This window comes from Rhynchophorus ferrugineus, unplaced genomic scaffold (assembly GCF_030347505.1).
Source record: "Rhynchophorus ferrugineus isolate W39M unplaced genomic scaffold, kcgeb_rfMv2 rfM8, whole genome shotgun sequence".
NCBI lineage: Eukaryota > Metazoa > Arthropoda > Insecta > Coleoptera > Curculionidae > Rhynchophorus > Rhynchophorus ferrugineus.
In genome coordinates this window covers 34,834,694-34,855,088 of record NW_027472587.1, presented here as the reverse complement: position 1 = coordinate 34,855,088, position 20,395 = coordinate 34,834,694, and the positions used below count along the sequence as shown (strand labels likewise).

Sequence of the window (20,395 nt, the reverse complement as noted above, 5' to 3'; positions counted from 1 at the left end):
TCCAGATCTGCCCTCAGCGACTATTTCCTGTTCGCGGATCTCAAAACAATGCTCGCTGGGAAGAAATTTTCGTCGAATGAAGAGGTGATCGCCGAAACTGAGACCTATTTTGAAGCAAAGGACAAATCGTACTACAAAATGGTATCGAAAAGTTGGAGATTCCCTATAATCAGTGTGTCACCCTTAAAGTGAATTAGGTTAAAAAATCTAATTTTGCCAAAAAATGTGTTTTACTATGGTAGGCCGGGGACTTTTCAATTGACCTGTTATATAATAGAATATAAAATGTGTTACGTGTAGTATATAAGTTAAGCAAGGTTTTTGTTTATTTTTATTTATTTATTGCAACGATTATTATTATATAGATATTTTATTTTAAAAGGTTTTTTTTGCGTTAAAAATCTAAATTTGATTATTTTTTACTTTTTAGTGAGTTCCTTATTTATTTTTAAACGTCGGTTGATCTTTATTTAAATATTTTATTAAATTCTATAGCCAAATTAGTTACATATAATATAACAATATTACAATATTATATTATTAATATATATTATATTATAACATATTAATAACATAGGAACAAACCGAAAAAACTTTTTTGGAAAAAAATAACGAGATTCATTAATATAATGGACCTATCATTGTTAGTACTGCGTCCGATAAGTAATTAAAATGCTAATGTATCCCCCAGGAACACGTAAAAATCCTCAAGATTAATTAATTAAAACTCCGAACCAAGTTTCTAGCGCAAATAAACTTATTAAAATTAGTCCATGAAGTGGATAAGTAAACACTTTCGGTTAGAGTTGATTTTTGGAAAAAATTCTTATGTAAATACGAGAGGCAAAATTGAAAATGGTGTCTTGAGAAGGCGGGCAGCTTTCTTCGGATCTTTCGCAGTCACCTTAAAAGCTTTTGTCATACATGCTTTACTTATTAAAAGTGCTGTTAATTATTTCATTCCGATTTGGATGCTTTTAAGAGCGGAATAATTACAATATTCTCGTCAGCTGAAGTTTTGAAGACTGTTTATGTAGTAATGATCGATCTTGTTAAATTATTCATAGATTATTTTAATTTTAATTATTTATACTATTAATAATATTAAGAAAATGTCCTTAAGAAGATTTTTCAACATTTTAGTTATTTTCGTATAGATATTGATGTTTAAGTGATGTTTTATCTAAAACAGAGTATCTAAAATGAAACTTTAATTCTTTTTTTCGAGATCGTATTCTTCAAGTTAAAAATGGTATTAGTACAAAATGGCTCCTGGTTTTGGCATTATTATCGGAAAAATATGAAAAATACTTCCAAGGAGAAAAACTAATAAAAATCATTAACCAATAAATGTCCCATTTAGACTATAATACATACCAAAACTGTGGAAGTTGATTAAAATAGTTATAATTCCTAAACCAGGAAAGCCATCTGGGGTAACAGAGTTACACGGGCCAATATTATTATTACCGACAATTTTCATATTATATGAAACTGTAACCGAAAAAGATACAAAACAAAATATTGAGCGTGTTGACAGAATCACCAATGTTATGGAAAAATTAGTAGAACAAAATAAAGCTTGTTCTGCAATATTTTAAATGTTGCTCAACCTTTCGGTAAAGTGTGCTATGAGGAATTAAAGCATAAGATTAATATTTTTCTCCCTAACCAACATTCAATTTTATAATCATATATGAGAGACAGATACTCACAATCAAACAAGAAAATGCGTATTCTAACTTAAAGGAAACACAAGCAGTGTTACAGAGAAGTGTACTGGGGTCAATCTTTTATCTGCTGTACGCTCAGGACTTACTTACATGCAATGAAAATGTTGTTGCTACATATTCTGAACTACAACGCTGGACAAAAAAATGACGCACCCAAATTGATCAAAATCAAAATCAGTGCATAATGATTTCACCAACAAAAATAAACTTTTGCTTGACCAACTAATCCTGACACCAGTGTGTACTTATGGCTTTCAACATTGGGATTGTAAAAAGCTGTTGATGATCCATGACATATTCGTAACGATAATCCATTTAAGAACCTATAGGTAGAAACTGTCGATAATATGATCAAGGACTATGTCAAAAGACGTGAACAGAGGCTCCATCAACACATCAATATTGAGGTTCTCCAGCTCCTAGACAATGATGACTTAGTCAGAAGATTAGAGAGAGTAAAACCATTTAATCTAGTTCAATATTTATAAGTAAAACTCACTATATATTAAACATTTTGTAATTTCAAAACCAAGTGTTAGAACTAGCAGTACTAGTAAGTATTAATTTACTAGATTGATATAATAAATAACCTCTTTTACACTTTTTAAAAGTATTAATATTCTAAATTTTGTAATGGTTTTACTTTAATACGATAGAAGAATATATAGAAAAGTAAATCAGCTGAGTAAAATAAAAAATTAGAAAAGTTGACACGCTCGCTGCCAACAACGCTTGCTAAGACTTATATTTAGTTGGTCAATGGCAGTGTGCCCGTATAGTTGTATCAGCATTATCTGAAGACTATGGGTGAGTCATTTACGTGCTTGTTTCGATTTTTCCTTTTTGATTCATACGTATTATAAAATTGCATATGGCGGGAAAAATATCGATATGTCAGGGCCCTCTCGTCCTAAACGTGGAGAAATAGATATGAAACATGCCCTAATTACATTATACATTAAACATTCAAGCAATCGTATTCTAATTTTCGACTTTCGATTATCTGTCATAAAGAGGTTGCTAAAAGCTCCGTCCAAACCTACTTCCCGAGCAGTTACAACATGTTTTGAAAATACGAGAAGAGAAGAAAGCAGGAAAGGTATTGAGAAAGCAATGTAAAAATTGTTACTTACAAAAAAAAAAAAGAAAAGGCATTATTTATATATGCAGTGCATATCCTGGATATCCTGGTTACTGTTATATATATAGTAAAATCTAGACTGGACACACGTTAAAAAACGTTACTAGGAATTATTTATTGTCGCAATCAGAAAAAATATAGTCGGCTTCTAGGGTAAGTATTTGATCCCAGATCGGCAGCTAACATGTTAAGTTTTAAATATATAAAAAATCAATTTTTTCAAATATCTAGGCTAGAAAAATAGAGAAATGTTCAATCGAATAAAACCGATAATATGGTGCAGTCAAATGACGCGACAGACGTGCCATATCATAGGTTCTGATAAGGTGAACGAATAAGGTCAGCGAGCTTATAAATTGTTACGTCACCTATGTCTGGTGATGAATGTTGACGATGTTGTTATTGTAACCGACAATTATGCATTATTTAATTTTAACGCATATAATAGTCTAACATATTTTGATAAAATTGTTACCACTAGCTAAAATACATGAATTGAAGGAGTTCAAATCTATTGTTTTCATATTTTTAAAACTGAACCCAAGAATTTTTCAAAATTTACATTATTTAAGTAGATATAGCTGTTTCAGTCACACGGCACCTAAACATATAAAAATGTATGCAATAAAAAAAACATATTGAAGTTAAATATATTCACTGTTGTAAAAGTTTTGACATACAATGCTGACGCTTTCTTTATTTTAAAGAGTAACTGGACCGAGCTAAATCGGGTGAATAGGATATTTACAAAAATATATATAGCCTATTCAAAGTTTTTTTGTACATACGTCATCAATACGTTTAATTTATCGCCTGCCGCAATTTGTAAATTCGTTTTAGAATCAGACAATACTTTCCTTCTCATTTTATTTTAGTTAAAAAGAGACACAATGCTGTCTGATAAGTTCGAACGCGTAAACGAATGACCATGTCAAAGTCGTCCGTTTGTCAGACGTATGCAAAATTCTTGAAAGCAATGGTGATAAGAGGTACCTCTAACCTATAAACTATTGTGGCTGTATAATTAACTGTAATTTTTAGATATACTATAATGTTAAAATAAATTAGACATTTAGTCACAATTAGACAGAATAGAAGTTGTCATGCCTTCCTGTTTTCATTTTATCTGACTTTATCGATTACTAGGTCCTAAGGCAAGCCTTTATTGTGTATATATTGCGTCCAATAAAAGAACGAATGTACGTCATCAAAATTTATAATGCAACGTTGCCGCATCAAATTTAAGTTTTCGTTTATTTTAAATGTGACTTACTCCACACCGTCAATGAGGTAGAGTTCTAGGTAGACCTTGACGCCTAATTAACAATTATATATCCAATAATGTAGTTTCTAGTTTAATTAGAGAGCATATTTAGCTTTTTACGTTTATTTCTTGTGTCCTTCGTTCATGTATTACCTTGTTAAATATTTTGATATCTCAGATTTCTCATTAGTTATCCATTCAAAATTCTTGAAAGCAATAGTAATAAGAGGTTGTAACTTTAACCTATAAACTATTGGGGCTGTATAATTAACTGTAATTTTTAGATATACTCTAATGTTAATATAAATTATATTTAATACATTAGAATTTTGTTATATATCAAAGCCAAACTGAACTAAAACTCAGAGTTGATGCGGCAACATTGCTATGTTTTGACGTCACAAATTTAGATCACGTATGTACTAAATAAATTTGGATAAACTATAGGTGCCAGTTCTAATGCACCAGCGTTGCATGTGTGAAAGAACATTGTCGTACTGAGAAAACTTTACGTCTCGCTTTTTTTTGATCATAGTGACATTACCTTAGGTATTAATTTCTTTATATCAAATAGCTAGTATTAAATGCATCTAAAGAATAACAACCAGGTGTTTTACTAATTAAAATTTAAGTTAGTTTATTTTCCTTTTGATTTAAATAAGTTGTTGAGTATTTATTCATATTTAAAAACCATCTTAAAGGGAAAATATTGACCCAATGTTGCTAAATTTCACTTTTGACTTTCCAGACGTAATAATTACAAAGCAAACATTGTTTCTCGTATATATGTGTGCAAAACTTCGAACTGAATTTAATATGATATTTCTGTTAAGTGATAATATTCGCTATAACAACTCTTGTTATAAAAATAGTATTTTATTTTCATAAAGTATTTAATACAATTGTAATTAATGAAACAGAAATGTTATCATTACATAGTATAAAACAAAGTCCCCTTTTCTGTCCCTATATCCTTATGTGCGCTGAAATCTTTAAAACTACGCAACGGATTTTGATGCGGTTTTTTTCAATAGATAGAGTGATTCAAGAGGAAGGTTTATATGTATAATACATGCATAATATACTAAGGCAACATTGCTAATTTTAGAGGTTTCTAATGTGATGTCGTAAATTAACCTATTTTTTAGGCTTATTTAGCAATTAGCAAAAACGCTGCCTAACCCTACGAGTTAGATCAAATTAATGCACTACAGTATTGTACACCATAAAAAGGTCTACAAAAAAGTCCGCGATGGTATATGTTTATCTTTTAGGGATAACCCACATTAACCATTTTTATTGTTTACTTTTTACGTGAGAAAATGGCTTATTTTCGAAGCTATTTTAAGCAATACGGCATTAATCCTTATCGAATTAAGTACCTTAAATACAGTGTGCAATTAATATAGATCAATATGGTTCCTTACAGCATGTAAATTAAACAAATATTTTCGGAGATATTACAAATTTAAAATTTGCGTTTAAAAATGTGTAATGTAATAAAAATTGTATGAATTTAGATATTCCAAAGATAGCAGGAAATCTTCATAGTAAGTATAGGGGAAGAGGAATTGTTTTACTCCAAATTTAATGCGAGCAAGCCAAGGGCAGTAATGAATGAACCAAAAATACTGGATCGATTTTAATCATGTTTTCATTGAGTGACATAGGCATATATATTTTATGCCCGTGCAAAGTCGGAGCGGGCCGCTATGTTTTTATATACAACGTTCATATTTTTTCTGTAGTGTATTTAATTTAGTATCAGAATTGCACCCGTGCGAAGCCGGGGCAAGTCGCTAGTTTTCAATAAGATTAATAACAAGCAGTGGTTTGAAATTTATCGAAACAAGCGAAGCATAAAACAATGTATGCCGGTTTATAACCTATAGTTACTGTAACTAATATTTTGAAGAATCTTGGAGACGTTTGACAACCGGATAACATTGTATCTCTTTGTATCTCTGATTCCAAAAGTCTCTCTCTATTTTAATTTGTTCTTGTACACTGTAATTGTTAATCCATTAAACTCTTATTGAGAATTGATATAAAAAAGCATCACCAATACATTCAAGTAGTTAACAAATACCTCAACATTAATTCATACATTTTAATCTCTGTAATGAAAGATCGATATGAGCATTAACATCATAAATACAATATTTGTATAGTATAAGTACATATTTAATATGTTTTTTCAGTTAAACAATTTAAAAGATCGTAATTAAATCCACAAATTATGAACCAGCTATCGAAAAACTTCATCACTCGATACGAGAACCAAAACGTATGTATATTCAAAATTAAAACATTAATTAAAATACTATATCGGCTCGATTCATTATTCAGGAAATCGGCGCATAATTTCCCGACTAATCAAATGCAATCGGCCACGCGGTTTGCGTTACCAATAAAAATTAATAATGTACCGACCAAGTTGCGAATTTAAATCCGTTCGAGATTATGACTTTATTGTTGAATCGCGTTGTATATTTAATGGCGGTTATATTGGCGCAAAACTAAAAGTCAACAGTATATTAAGCAATGTATACAAAAAAAATTTAAAATCCTCGCTACCAGTTACGAAAAGGCAGTAAAATTCATAATATAAACTTTGCTCAATCAACAGCCCCTCGGCGCCAGTCTCATTTTTCCTCACCAGTTGCATTTAGATAGCCGGCGAACAAATGGAGCTTAATCCTTAATATTCGTTTAGTTCCTTTTTATATATTTTTTTAAATTCAATTTTTTGTTAAAACTGGTCTCCTAGATCAATTTCTTTTAATTTCTTACAACATTTTTAAATTAATTCTGCCTTACTATAGATCATGTATCATTATCTCACTTTATACTCAAGTACTGGCTTTATACCAGTTTTACTTGTAAGTTATTAAAAAAGTTTCTAGGATTTGGTCCCTTTCAGTCTGCGAATAAAATGTTTTCTTGTCCGTCTGGTAGATGAAGAAACTCAAGATGAAAATGATGATGAAAAGAAACAGAGTTTTCATACCTTCCTGTTTTCATTTTTATCTGACTTTATCGATTACTAGGTCCTAAGGCAAGTCTTTATTGTGTATATATTCCGTCCAATAAAACAGCGAGTGTAGGTCACCAAAATTTGTAATGCAACGTTGCCACATCAAATTTAAGTTTTGGTTTATTTTAAGTGTGACTTTCTCCACACTATCAATGAGGTAGAGTTCTAGGTAGGCTTTTTATGTAGTGGTATAGCCTTGATGCCTAATTAACAATTATATATCCAATAATGTAGTTTCTATTTTAATTAGAGAGCATATTTACCTTTTTACCTTTATTTCTTGTGTCCTTCGTTCATGTATTACCTTGTTAAATATTTTGATATCTTAGATTTCTCATTAGTTTCTTCTATTACTGGATGTACACTTTCCTTTGTAAATTTAAATTTAATCACTATAATCTCCCTAAAATATTTAACATATTTGCACTATTAGTATTAAATATCTCCCTCTCTATAATATAAATATTTCACAATCTATAACCAATTCAAAACATGTGTGTGTCTGTCTAAAGTTGTAAATTCGTTTTGCAGTCAGACAATATTCCCCTTCTCATTTTATTCTATTAAAAAAGATACAATGCTGTTAGAGGAGTTCGATCATATAACCGAAAGAGCCTGCAAAAATTGTTCGTTTATCAAACGTCTGCAATATTCTTCAAAATATTATAATTAAGGGTTATAAACCGACAAACGATGTTTTAATGTTTTGTTTTAATAAATTTCAAATCGCCATGATTTTTATTGAAAATATTTTTGCGCGTTGCATCTGCACTGAATATTAGTACGGACAAGGTCCAAAGTCAAACAATATAACCTGAAATTCACCAATAAGAAATCGTGTTTATGCGGTGACGAATCAAGCTCAAGCTAGCAAACTCATTGTTAGCTGTATAAGAGATCCAATATACGAAATGTAAAAACAGTAAGTAGTTTTTTCGAAACATAATTTAATACAATTACTTCAGAGGAAATTGTTGGAAAAAGTTTCCATGAAAAGCCAAAACATGTACAGCTATTTGAGGGATGTAGAGCATTGCTTCACACACTGTTAGGTAGTATAGGATTTAAGTGGCGTAAAGATAACCCCAAAGAAGAGTATTAGTGGAACTTCCAGAGATTGCTTTTAAAAGAATACCATTTTTAAAAACATAACAAAATCAAGGAAGAATTATTATATTAATTTATATATTTAAATGAGACATAGAAATATAGTGTAAAGACAACAAAAGTTCAAGGAAAAAGGTAAACGTAAACGTTGGTTTTGTTAGTCATAACATTTATTAATAATTCATTGCAGACATATAGTTTTTCACGCTGGAAATAGGAATGCTTTTATTCCTGATGCAGAATTAGTGTTTTCCTCTAAGTCCAAGGGTGACTACCATGCAGAAATGAGCCATAACTGGTTTTTGCAGTACTTTGAAAATTAGCTTTTAAAGAACTTGGAGAAACCATCAGAAACAAGAACTAAGCGTAAAACATAAATATGCTCTTTAATGAAAATAAAATACATTACTCAGATATACAATTGTTAATTAGGTGGGTTAGGCCTCCGGCGGATACCACTACATAAAAAAACGCGCCTAGAATGCTACCTATACTAGTGTGGAAAAAAGTTCAATATATATATATATATATATATATATATATATATATATATATATATATATATATATATATATATATATATATATATATATAAAAAGCAGTTCTAACCTATAAATTATTGTGTATGTATAATTGTAGTTTAAAGTTCTTCTATAATATATGCATTAGATGTACTATAATGTTAAAATAAATTATAATAAATAACTTTTTTGTTTCATTATTTTATTTATATTAAAATTTGGTTATATGTCAAAGCCAAAATATACTAAAACTCAGAGTTGCTGCGGCAACATTGCGACGTTTTCACAGGTCTCCCGTGTCACTACTGTTTGTAATAGACTATACTTTATGATTTTCTACAGTTATTCTATATTAATTATACACTCATCTTTAGTTGTTTCTGCTCTTATCACTCTATGTTTGTAATTATCAGCATTCGGGTATAGTCGCTCGTCAAAAAAGTTTTATTTAGTCACTTTTACTGTCAGTACCACTGTTCAAGTCCATTGCTAATCGTCAATTTCTAACATATCAAATAGTTGTTAATAATTCCACCCTCTGTCATTTTCTTTCTCTGTCTGTCTGGTGGTGTTTAGCCAAAAGGATGCAATTTGCAAACAATGCTTTTTACAGTGTATCCTTTTACACGACAGCATTATGTCTCTTTTCAACTAGGGTAAAATGAGAAAGAAAAATCGGCTCCGAGTTTAAAACGAATTTTTCATTTTTACAAAGTACACTTTTCAGTATATTCGACACTATTTATGACGTGCATTGGCTATTATAATGGAAGTACTGCAGTTTTTCTTCCTTTGGTTTAACATTTGTCTAGTGATTAGTGTCAGTTGGAATATGTGGAGCAATATTTTCACATTATTTTCACGCATATGTTAGACACCTGCTTTTTTGTTATATAAAACATAAAAAATTTATATGTACACCTAATATATAATGTTAATAAAATTTTCTGTACAAAATCTCATAAAATTAAGATCAAGATCGGTAAGTCAACATAAGTGGTAACAGAGCAAAAATATCCATATTACCAGACAAGATATACCATATTATAATATATATATATATATATATATATATATATATATTATAATAATAAAAAAGCTAACATATCGTTTAACAAAACGTAATATATAAACATTCGAATACATTGACTTTTTCGATATCAATAAATTAAGTTACATTTTTTATTTGAACACATTTCAACTTAGGCGTCGACCTTGGGAGAGAAATTATTGAGCAATCCTGCTGATTTATTTATTTACGAAATCATAAATTCGTCAAATCTGATTAAAAATGTGTTCCTTGCCAACTTAATTCCCATACGAACAACATATATGAAATTGTCCTATACAAATACCATAGATTACCAAGGCGCGTTACCTTCCTATCGCCATAAGACTCTTATCGCGTTCATACCTGATAACAAACGTATCTCGCTTGATAAAAATCCCTACGGCACTCTAGATTCTTGATACTTCGTACACCTTCAACTGAACAAAATAACAGCCAATAAAAAATTATATAAATATATTTATATTAACTTGTCAAGAGAAACCTTAGGATGTCTTTTTAAGAATATTACTTAGGTGTGACAGATAACGTAGTTAAAAGTTATGTAAAAATTTTCAGAAGAACGAAATTTGTATATAATATTTGTTACATTTTTTAATTATTATATCTTACATTAAAAATTCTTAGTATTATATTAATTTACAAATTATTTTATTACCATTGTTCTGTTCGTATCTGCATCAAACACAAGCAAGATGAGTGATGAAACTAAATTTAAAAGTAACACTTGCACACTATATAAGTTGATGTGGTTCTGTTCGTTTCAATCTTCTGATTGCCTTCGCCTTAGCCTGTGTTTCTTTCAGGTTGCTACGATTTAGTAAGCTTATATCATGTATTAAAACGAAATCTTGAATAACTTCGTAAATCCATTTAGTTCCAAAGTCATCATGCAGTTCTTCGTTGATTATATAGCGATAAACATTGATAATTAATAATGAACTTTGTTTTGGCAGCGTTGTATTACTAGTCAAATTAATATTTCTGTGCAAACCTATGTATGCAATCCCATACGTCCTAACAGGCTTTATATTTCACTAACAAACCAATCTCTTTGATCTTAGAACAAGTTAGAAGTATCATTCGACTAACCAATACAGTTATTTGAGCTTTAGTCCACTTTGCACTGCTTTTAATCTAATGTGATATTGTGTTAAAAATGACGAATTGATTTATCATTTTCTTGAAAAGCTTCTTTTAATAATATTTGGATATTATGGCAATGAACAAATACTTTTCAGATTGAAGATTTTCTCAGAAGTAGAACCAGAATTTTCTTTATTTCCCTCTCATCGCTCAATAGTAAACAATCAACTTTCCTACGAACTTAACAACAAATAAATAGTATCAGAAAATATTCTTCGAATTATTAATTAATTAGAGCTACAAACTACCTATGAAAAAGTGTAAAATTTTTCGTGTAAAATAAGTCACAAACTATCCGACTGAATTTTTAAATTCTTCGTATATTCCGTTCATTGAGACGATCTTTCGGATCTTTTTGTCTTTTCGGTTCAGTGAGTTGATCATTCTCTGCTATCACATAGACGCAAAAAGGAAGCGAATTTGGTTGCCCGAGTAACATTCACTAAATTTTAAAATCGCGGTAGACTCGTCAACCATGATCTTCCTATTTTAATTTACACAGAACTATGGTAACTGTAGTTATTTTAGATAACAACACCGAACCATTCGAAAAGTTACAAACAGCTATTGCAGAAATACATTGCGCTGGACAGAAAAATAACGCATCAAAATGAATACGAAATGAACAAAATGTAAGAGTGGCATAAAAAGAAAGCAAAAGAATAAATGCAAGTATATATAAATCAACAAGTATGGAAATACAGCCAAATATCTTGATGTTAAATTCAGATGGAAGCAATATGTACAATATGAAGAAATCAAGCTTTTGATATACCAACAAATCTTGAACCCTGTGTGTACTTGTGGTGTTCACCTCTGGTACCAGCCAAAGCAATAGAAATATCATACAAATATTGCCAAACAATATACTGACAGCTATTATTGATGCTTTATGGTACATACGTAACGACAAACTGCATAAGGACCTGAAAGTAGTAACTATCGAAAACGTTATCAAGGACTATGTCTGAAGACACGAACAGAGGCTCCATCAGCACATTTATGGCTTAGTCAGAAGTTGAAAGAGAGTAAAACTAGTTGATCTAGTTTAGTAAAGAGTTATTACTATTATATTTCGGGAAATGGCAACACTGTTATCATGTGATTCCATCTGACGGTTCTATCGTAAAGTTTGACATTTTTGACGATATACGTACTCAAAATATTTTGTCGCACGGACGCTATTTGTTTATTTTATATTTAGTTGAAAGTTCGCCTCGGCAAAAAATGGAACAAAACCGTGAACATTTTCGTGCGATGATTTTTACAATTTTCGACTTGGATTATCACAACAAGAATGCATCAATCAACTTAATTTGATTTTTGACGATGAAGCTCCATCAAAAATCACCGTGTATCGCTGGTTTAGTGAATTCAAACGTGGTCGTCGAAGTCCGACGAGTTTTGTGAAGGTCGTCCAAAATCGACTGTTGTGAGATGTACCTATTGTGAGATTGAGGCATCCCTAAGCATTAGTTCCACCAGCATATATGCGATTTTACATGAAGACTTAGCTGTGCGAAAGTTATGTTCGCGTTGGATCCCACACAATTTGACAATCGCTCAAAAAAGGCTCGTGTCGATTGATCAAATGCTTAAGAAATTCAATCGCGGTGCTTCGAAAGATGTTTATAAAATCATGACAGGTGCCAAATCATGGTATATCCATTCGTATGAGACCGAAAATAAGCAGCAGTCGACTGTATGGGTGTTCCAAGATGAACCAAATCCAACAAAAGTCATTGGCTCGCGAAGCACTTCAAAAAAAATGGTGGCCTGTTTCTTCGGGAAAACCGGTCATATTGCAACAGTGCCTCTAGAAAATTGTAGAATAGTACATTCTGATTGACACACAACCATTTGTTTGCTAGAAGTCTTCGGTGAAATAAGGAACACAAACAAGGAACTATTTGAGCACTCAAAACATCGAATCGATGGGTCATTCACCGTACAGCCCTAATTTGGCACCCACTGACTTCATTTTATTCCCATCCGTGAAGAATAAACTGCGTGGTCATCGATTTTCATCGCCCGAAGAAGCTATTGAAAAGCATTCAGAAATCATGTTTTGAAGATACCTCATTCGGAATGGAATAAATGCTTTGAAAATTTATTAAAGCATATGCAGAAGTGTATCGATCATCGTGGCGAGTACTTTGAAAAACAATAAAAATAAATATACATAAATACCTAAATAGTATAAATAATTTTTTGCATTCTGTAGGTTTAAGTAAATCAGTAGCTCAGTGGATTTATTAGTAAAATTCAGTACACATTAAGAACAATAACATAGATGTTAAGCCCTAAGCGTTTATCGTAAAATAAGTACTTTGTAATTTTAAACATACCAATAAAGCATACTAAGCAGCATTTTTGTTGCCGACCTGTGTTATGATATATCACGTCCACTATCAAGGGTTTACCTAAACTTTAGGCCCTTTTCTTACCTACCTGATATAGTGACAAAATACTTAAACTGCATTTAAATAAATACCTAAACAGTATAAGAAACGTTTAGCATCCTATAAGTTTAAGGAAATCCCCAACCTCTTGTCAGATCGATCAAAAACCATACCCATTTAAACTACCTCTTTACATTCCCTCATCGATCACCCTCGCCGGTTTGTCATAATCCGCCAAAAACGTACGACCACTCGAAACCGTACGGACAGTAATATTCGCGTTGCCGTTTTCAGATTAACGAAAATAAGCATGAATGACGTTTTCGGTGCGTGGTACGTGTCGCCGGGGCCGCGCGGTTACTTTGATGGAGTGGCCACCGTGACAGGACCACAATGACAAGGGAGCTTTGCACTTTAATCTAGTACACTTTGTCACAACCACGGTTCGATCGTAAGCGCGCTAGCAATTGTTATTACAATAATAATGGCCGCCTGTATTGTACGGACGGCCTTTTTATTTCCTCATTGTTCGTCGTGTGTATGTATATGTAACGATATCTTGGGTATGACAAGTCGTCAAAAACGGGAAATGCCGAAAACGAAAAACCGTTGCTTTTTTCATCCAAATAACGTTTTACCGTAAGTTCTTATAACGTTCGTACAACAAAACATTAAAATATGAATTTGTAAACGTTTATTTTAACTCATTAATGCATTTTCTTTTATTAAACCAACTTTTAGAACAGATTTTTAACAAAAAAAAACGTTTTAATATAAAATATGTACATAATAATCGTTGAAATAACTAAATAAAAATAAACAAAAACCTTATTCCATCTATCTACTACACGTATTTTATATTCTACTATATACACACAATTTAGCTTAATACCCACCTAAACATATAGTCAATTCAAAACAGCAGTAAACCCACGTGATCTGTCAAAACGTCGCACCAACTCCGAGTGTAAATTTATTTGGACTTTGGCATATAACAAAATTCTATACTATCTAAATACTAAAACTATAAATTAGACAGCCACAATAATCTATAGGTTAAAGTTATTTTATTATATTTACATTGAACTTTTTTCCACACAAGTATAGGTAGAGTTCTGGGCGCGTATTTGATGTAGTGGTATCCCCCGATGGTCTAATTCACAGAATTAACAATTGTATATCTGAGTAATGTATTTTACTTTCATTACATACCTTTTACGCTCAGTTCTGTTTCCTTCGATTCAATGTATCCTTGCAAAATCATTTTGATATTACTTTATTTCTCCTCAGTTTGTTCTATTACTACCTGTATACATTTTTCTTGATAAAATTACATTTAATTTAATAATTAAAGTATGTTAATTATATACTGACCTTTAGTTGTTTCCTCTTTCATCATCCTGTCTTGGTAATTGTGAGCATTGTATCATAAACCAACTTTCATAGAGTTTTATTCAATCACAGTCACTTTCAGAAACACTCAGTATGTGAATAAATAAGCTGTTTATATCCAATATATCAAAGACTTGCCTACGATTCTACCATTTGTCAATTTCTTCTTCAATATATCTTATCGAGCTCATCCAAATCGAAGGTGTTATTTTCGACAATGCCTCTTTCCATAAATCCAGACAGTTCTGGTTTGAATGTCCTCCTGTCTGATTGTCTATTGTAATAATTCAAAAACAAACAATACAAAAATAATATTATAATTTTGTTTCATATACCGATTTGCTATTGTTTCTTTGCTATTTATCTACTTCTCATCCTGTCCATTTTTGTTGCACCCCTAACTTGTTCTATTTTTATTCTACCGCATACCATCATAATGGGTTATTCTCTGTTTAAAATATTCTGTAGCTGTTTTGGACCTATCAGTTGTTATTATCAGTCCATTTATAAGATCTTAAGCAAGACGAGAGTGCGCGAAAATACATCAATATGTTTTCCTCAATTATAAAATTATAATAACTTATAGCTATAGTTTACACTAAAGGTATACGCTTTATATAAGTACGTATAGTTTGGTTTGCGCTGTCCAGCAGTTGTATTGCTTCCACGTTAGTTGATTTAGTAAACTTCTTTCGTGTTTCAAGGCGAAATCGTGGATAACTTCGCAAATCCATTTGTTTTCCAAGTCATCGTACAGTTCTTCGTTGGTTACGTAGCGATAAGCTTTGGTAAACAATCGAAGAACCCTGTTTTGACAGCGTTGGATAACTAGTTGATTTGAATTTTTAGTACAACCCCATTTATGCACCCCATAAGTGTGTGTGAAAAGTGGCTTTATAATTATCTTATAAATTAACATCTTTAATGTTAGATCAACTTTAGAGTATCTTCCGATTAACCAGTATAGTTGTTTTATTTTGGTTCTAATGTGTTTTGCTTTTTGTCTAACGTATGTTTCCAATTTAATCTACTGTGAAGGTGTAGTCTAAGTCTTTAACTGATTCTGCTTGAAGAATCGGACATACGTTGAGTGATATAATTAAGTTTTTATTATTTCTCCGCAACGCAGAATTAACGTGGACAGATTTGGAGCTACTAAGTTGAATTTTCCAATCTTTCGTCCATTTGTAGATTTTGTTGACTACCACTTCTACTTTTTCTACTGTCCTAGGTAGAGATATGTCATTTGCCATAATAACTGTGTCGTCAGCAAAGGTTCTAAATAGTGTTTCTTTTGTTGTTGGAATGCCAGCAGTGTAGAGCAGATATAGGGGAGGTCCTAAGATGCAATCTTGTGGAATCAGCCCATTTGACAATTTTTTATTAGTTTTTGATCCATTAATATTATAAACAGGGTTAGGCTTAAACTTGTCCTTGCTAAACCACCTGGTCCTAGTCCTGTTTAAGTTTTGAAGGTTGATTCCATGTCTGCAATGACGGCAGCGGTATTTATTCTATACATTTCTTGATTTATTGATTACTCTTACAATGTTGTTAATTATCCCTATTTGTTTAAACATAGACAATAGTGTTAGACAACGCTCTGCGATTCTGTTAGCAACTTATGTGATTTTAGACGATTAATAATATGCTCGTATATCTTCATGACTGTAAATTCACTTTACGCTACAGACAATTGTTGACAATTGCTAGGAAAGTGATGAAATCAACATATTCACGGTTCGAAATAACATTTCTAGTAAAAACGTATGTCTATATAAACATCTGGAAACAGTCAATTCAGTCAACTGTTTAACAGACCCTTGAAAATGTTAGCCGGATTTCCGTCCAACAAGTCTTGCAATTTATTAGCTTCGAACCTTCTTAGTCTTCCAGACTGTTGTCATTTTCATTACCCTCAAAACTATCACTTCTAAATCGTTGAAACCAAAACCGGTAATTAGCATCATAGCATCATGATATTCAATGTTCAACAAGTTCTGACGAAGTCTCTCAGCATATTCATATAAACTGTACCAACATTTTCGGAGCTGATATACCAATATAAATAACCAATATAATAGACGAAAGATAACTTCTTAATTTATTAGAAGATTTAAATAAAAATTTCTAGCGCTTAGTTTATATTTAATACGTAATGTATTTTATATTAAAAAATCAGGTGTGAGATCCCATAAGAGCAGTTAACTACCATAATATTATGTGATTTTTTATTAACGTAATACTACACAGTTTCAGGTATATTTTTGCAATAAAACTTCCATTAAACGAATAAAATAAACATGGCATTGGATGCAACGCTCTTAAGGTTTTGCTAAATAAATAAAATACTTTGTATGCTTGCTTTAGTCTTCAAATGTGTAGAAAACCAATAAATATTATGCGTAATTAGAAGGAAAATGTGTTGAATAAACTTCAACATATGTCGAGACTTGAGTTTACATAATTTAATATATCACTTAGTTTGAATTTTATTATACTATACATCGTTTGACGTATAATGTTTTTCAGTTTTTTATATTTTCTATCATTACAGTGTTTGTATTAATTTTTTGTATATTATATTCGATAATGTTAATCTATTAGGCGCTTACACGTTTTATAATCAGTGATATCTATTGGCGAAAAGGCGAAATAAAAATGTAAACAAGTGTTAAATTTGATTGTTTTGACATTTCTCTACATCAAGTAACCCATCGAACTATTTTAGGAAGTTATAGCAACGCTGTTGTAGTAATATCCCAATGGTCAGTTTTGCTTTCTATTATCTAAAAGTGGTGGCCATTTTTTATTCTTTACTACATTGTGACTAATTGCTACCGAGTAACCTACATTTCGTCTCTACAATAGTTTAAACTCTGCTATATATTCGCAAGAGTTGTAGGTCTAATAATGTTTACGTAATTGCAGTACTTTTTTTAAAATATATTTTAAAGTCTCTTTTTACCAACTACGGGTTTATCTGGACTGGGCCTAAAGTTAAAAGTGAGCCACGAACCACGGTCCTCAGCATTAAGCCTACCGACTGGCGAGTGTCCAACTCTAGAATTCATCCCAGAAGACATCCGGTCTTACCCAGCCTGGTAACTGGTGCGACTGGAATCATCTTTCTTGTCACATTTTACACTCTTGCCTAGAACATTCACAAATTTTAAACAATCACAAACATAAATTTACGACCATGCCCCAGCTGGATTCGAACCCGCAGCTATCGCAACAGTGGGAGGACCGTCCCATCGCCTTTACCACTGCGCCACCAAGCCGGCTATTTACAGTACTGTTTTTCTATTAAGTGTACCTCACTAAACTATACAAGATCTTGGATACAAATCGTGGCCTATTCTGATATTACCCAAGAGTTGCAATATTTACGATATTAACATGAAAATGGAGTTCTTGTGATTGTTTTGATTTCCTGAGTGATAATCGATACCTATAGTCCATTCAATTTTTTTAGTAATGCGTGGTGGATATTTGTAACGTCGAAACATTACAATATTGCTGCATCAACTCTGAGTTTTAGTTCAGTTTGGCTTTGACATACAAGAAAATTTTAATCTAAATAAAATAATTGAATAAAAATGTTATCAAATATAATTTAATTTAACATTATAGTATATCTGAAAACTACAGCTAATTATAATTAGTATTGTGAATAACATCGCTTACAAGGTGAAGAATAATACGATAGATTCACCCAGGAAGCCCGTCTATATACAAAGTGGGTGGCGAATCTTAACCATCTTGATATTGGCTCTATTGGAGACCAAATATACGAAATGTACAAGAATAGTACATACACAAACTATATTATCGATATAAACATAATTTAATAAAATTATTTTAGAGAAAATTATATGTCTGGAGATTATACACAAAGAGTTAGAGACAAGCAACTTTTTGAGGGTTGTAAGACATCTTTTCATATATTCTTACAGGGCATAGGGTTTAAATGGTGTAAAGATAACCCTCGGAGAGGTTTAATGGAACTTCCAGACATTGCCTTAATAAGAATTCAATTTTTAAAGGCATAAAGACCATGGAACAAAAACTATTTGAATTTGTATATCTCGATGAAACTTGAATTTTTCAAAATGGTTCATTCTGATACTCTTGGCAAGACAGTAACAAAATGTCTTGACAAAAATTGATGGAAAAAGGTAAAAAAGTTACAATAGCATTCGATTAGGTTTTTTGGTCATTATATTTATTAATAATGAATTGCATATATCAATATATTGCTGATCGAGAAGGATATTCCATCAAAAACTGTTTGGATATGTAGAAGGAAGCATTGTCAACCATAACACCTTCGGTTTAAATGAACTCGATAAGACATACAGAAGAAGTAATTGATAAATGGTGGAATCGTGAACATATTTTAGACAGTTTAAAAATTAACAGTTTAATGATTGTACTGGACAGTGAGTCGGAAAGTAAAAGTGACTGAAGAAAACTTTCAGGATATGTGATAATGCTGTGCAATGCTGGAAATTGCTGAGACCGAGTGATGAGAGTGGAAACAACTAAATGTATGCACATAATTAACTGGTTATAACTGTAGAAAATGGTATTGTAGGGCGTGAAAGATTTGTGTGCACAGATAGATTGTAATTGTTGAAAATTAAACATGAACATTAGGTTAGAACATATGAGGAGATAATGAATATTAACTGTTTTGTAGATACGATAAATGAATTAGTCAGAATTCAGTGATTAATTTTATCAAGAATTGTGTACACAAGTAGTAATAGAAGCAATAAAATATACAGTGATATCAAGATGATTTGACAAGAAAACACACCATCGAAGGAAACAAGAACTAAACATAAAAAAGTAAACATGCTCTCGAGTGAGAGTAAAATACGTTTCTCAGATATGCAATTGTTAATTAGGTGGATTAGGCCTGCAGGGCAATACCACAACATAAAAAAATGAGCCTAAAAACTCTGCCTCATGGGTGTTGTAGAGAATAGTTCAATGTGTGTTTTCTGATTTGTAGTTTCAAGTCTTCCGATAATATATTTACTAGATGTACTATAATGTTAAAATAAATAATATTTCATAACATTTTTGTTCAATTATTTTATTCAGATTAGAATTTTCTTGTATGTCAAAACCTAACTGAACTAAAACTCGGAGTTGATGCTGCAACATTGCAATGTTACGACGTCACGAATATCCATGACGCATTACTAAGAAAACTTTGAATAGGCTATAGTACGGACATAAACAAAAAATGTTCTAAAAGAGTCTTTTCACGTATTCATATACGGATAATGTATGTTTCGCGTGATAAATTCATCTCCGCATCCGCTATCGATTCCCGCCCCCTCCGCCGGTCCCTTTAATTAAAACCCCGTTCGGTAACGAGTCGTCGTGTGAAATACCTGTAGAATATTACTCCATTGCCCGTTGCCATTAAACAAGGGTGTTGAACGAACGGTAAACATCAGAGATGGGAGAGATGCTGTAATTTATTAAGTACACCGTACACGGCGCGCATACCTGGCCTTATCGTTGCACAAGATAACAAGAACCGCCGCCATCTTAAGCAAACAG

The 20,395-nt window shown here is 31.6% G+C and overlaps 1 long non-coding RNA gene across 1 annotated transcript in view; it reads right to left on the bottom strand.

The window, feature by feature from the left end:
- The window catches only part of LOC143201161 (uncharacterized), a 63,364-nt gene that overhangs the window by 678 nt on the left and 42,291 nt on the right, over positions 1-20,395 (bottom strand). The gene's annotated exons all lie outside the window — the stretch shown is intronic.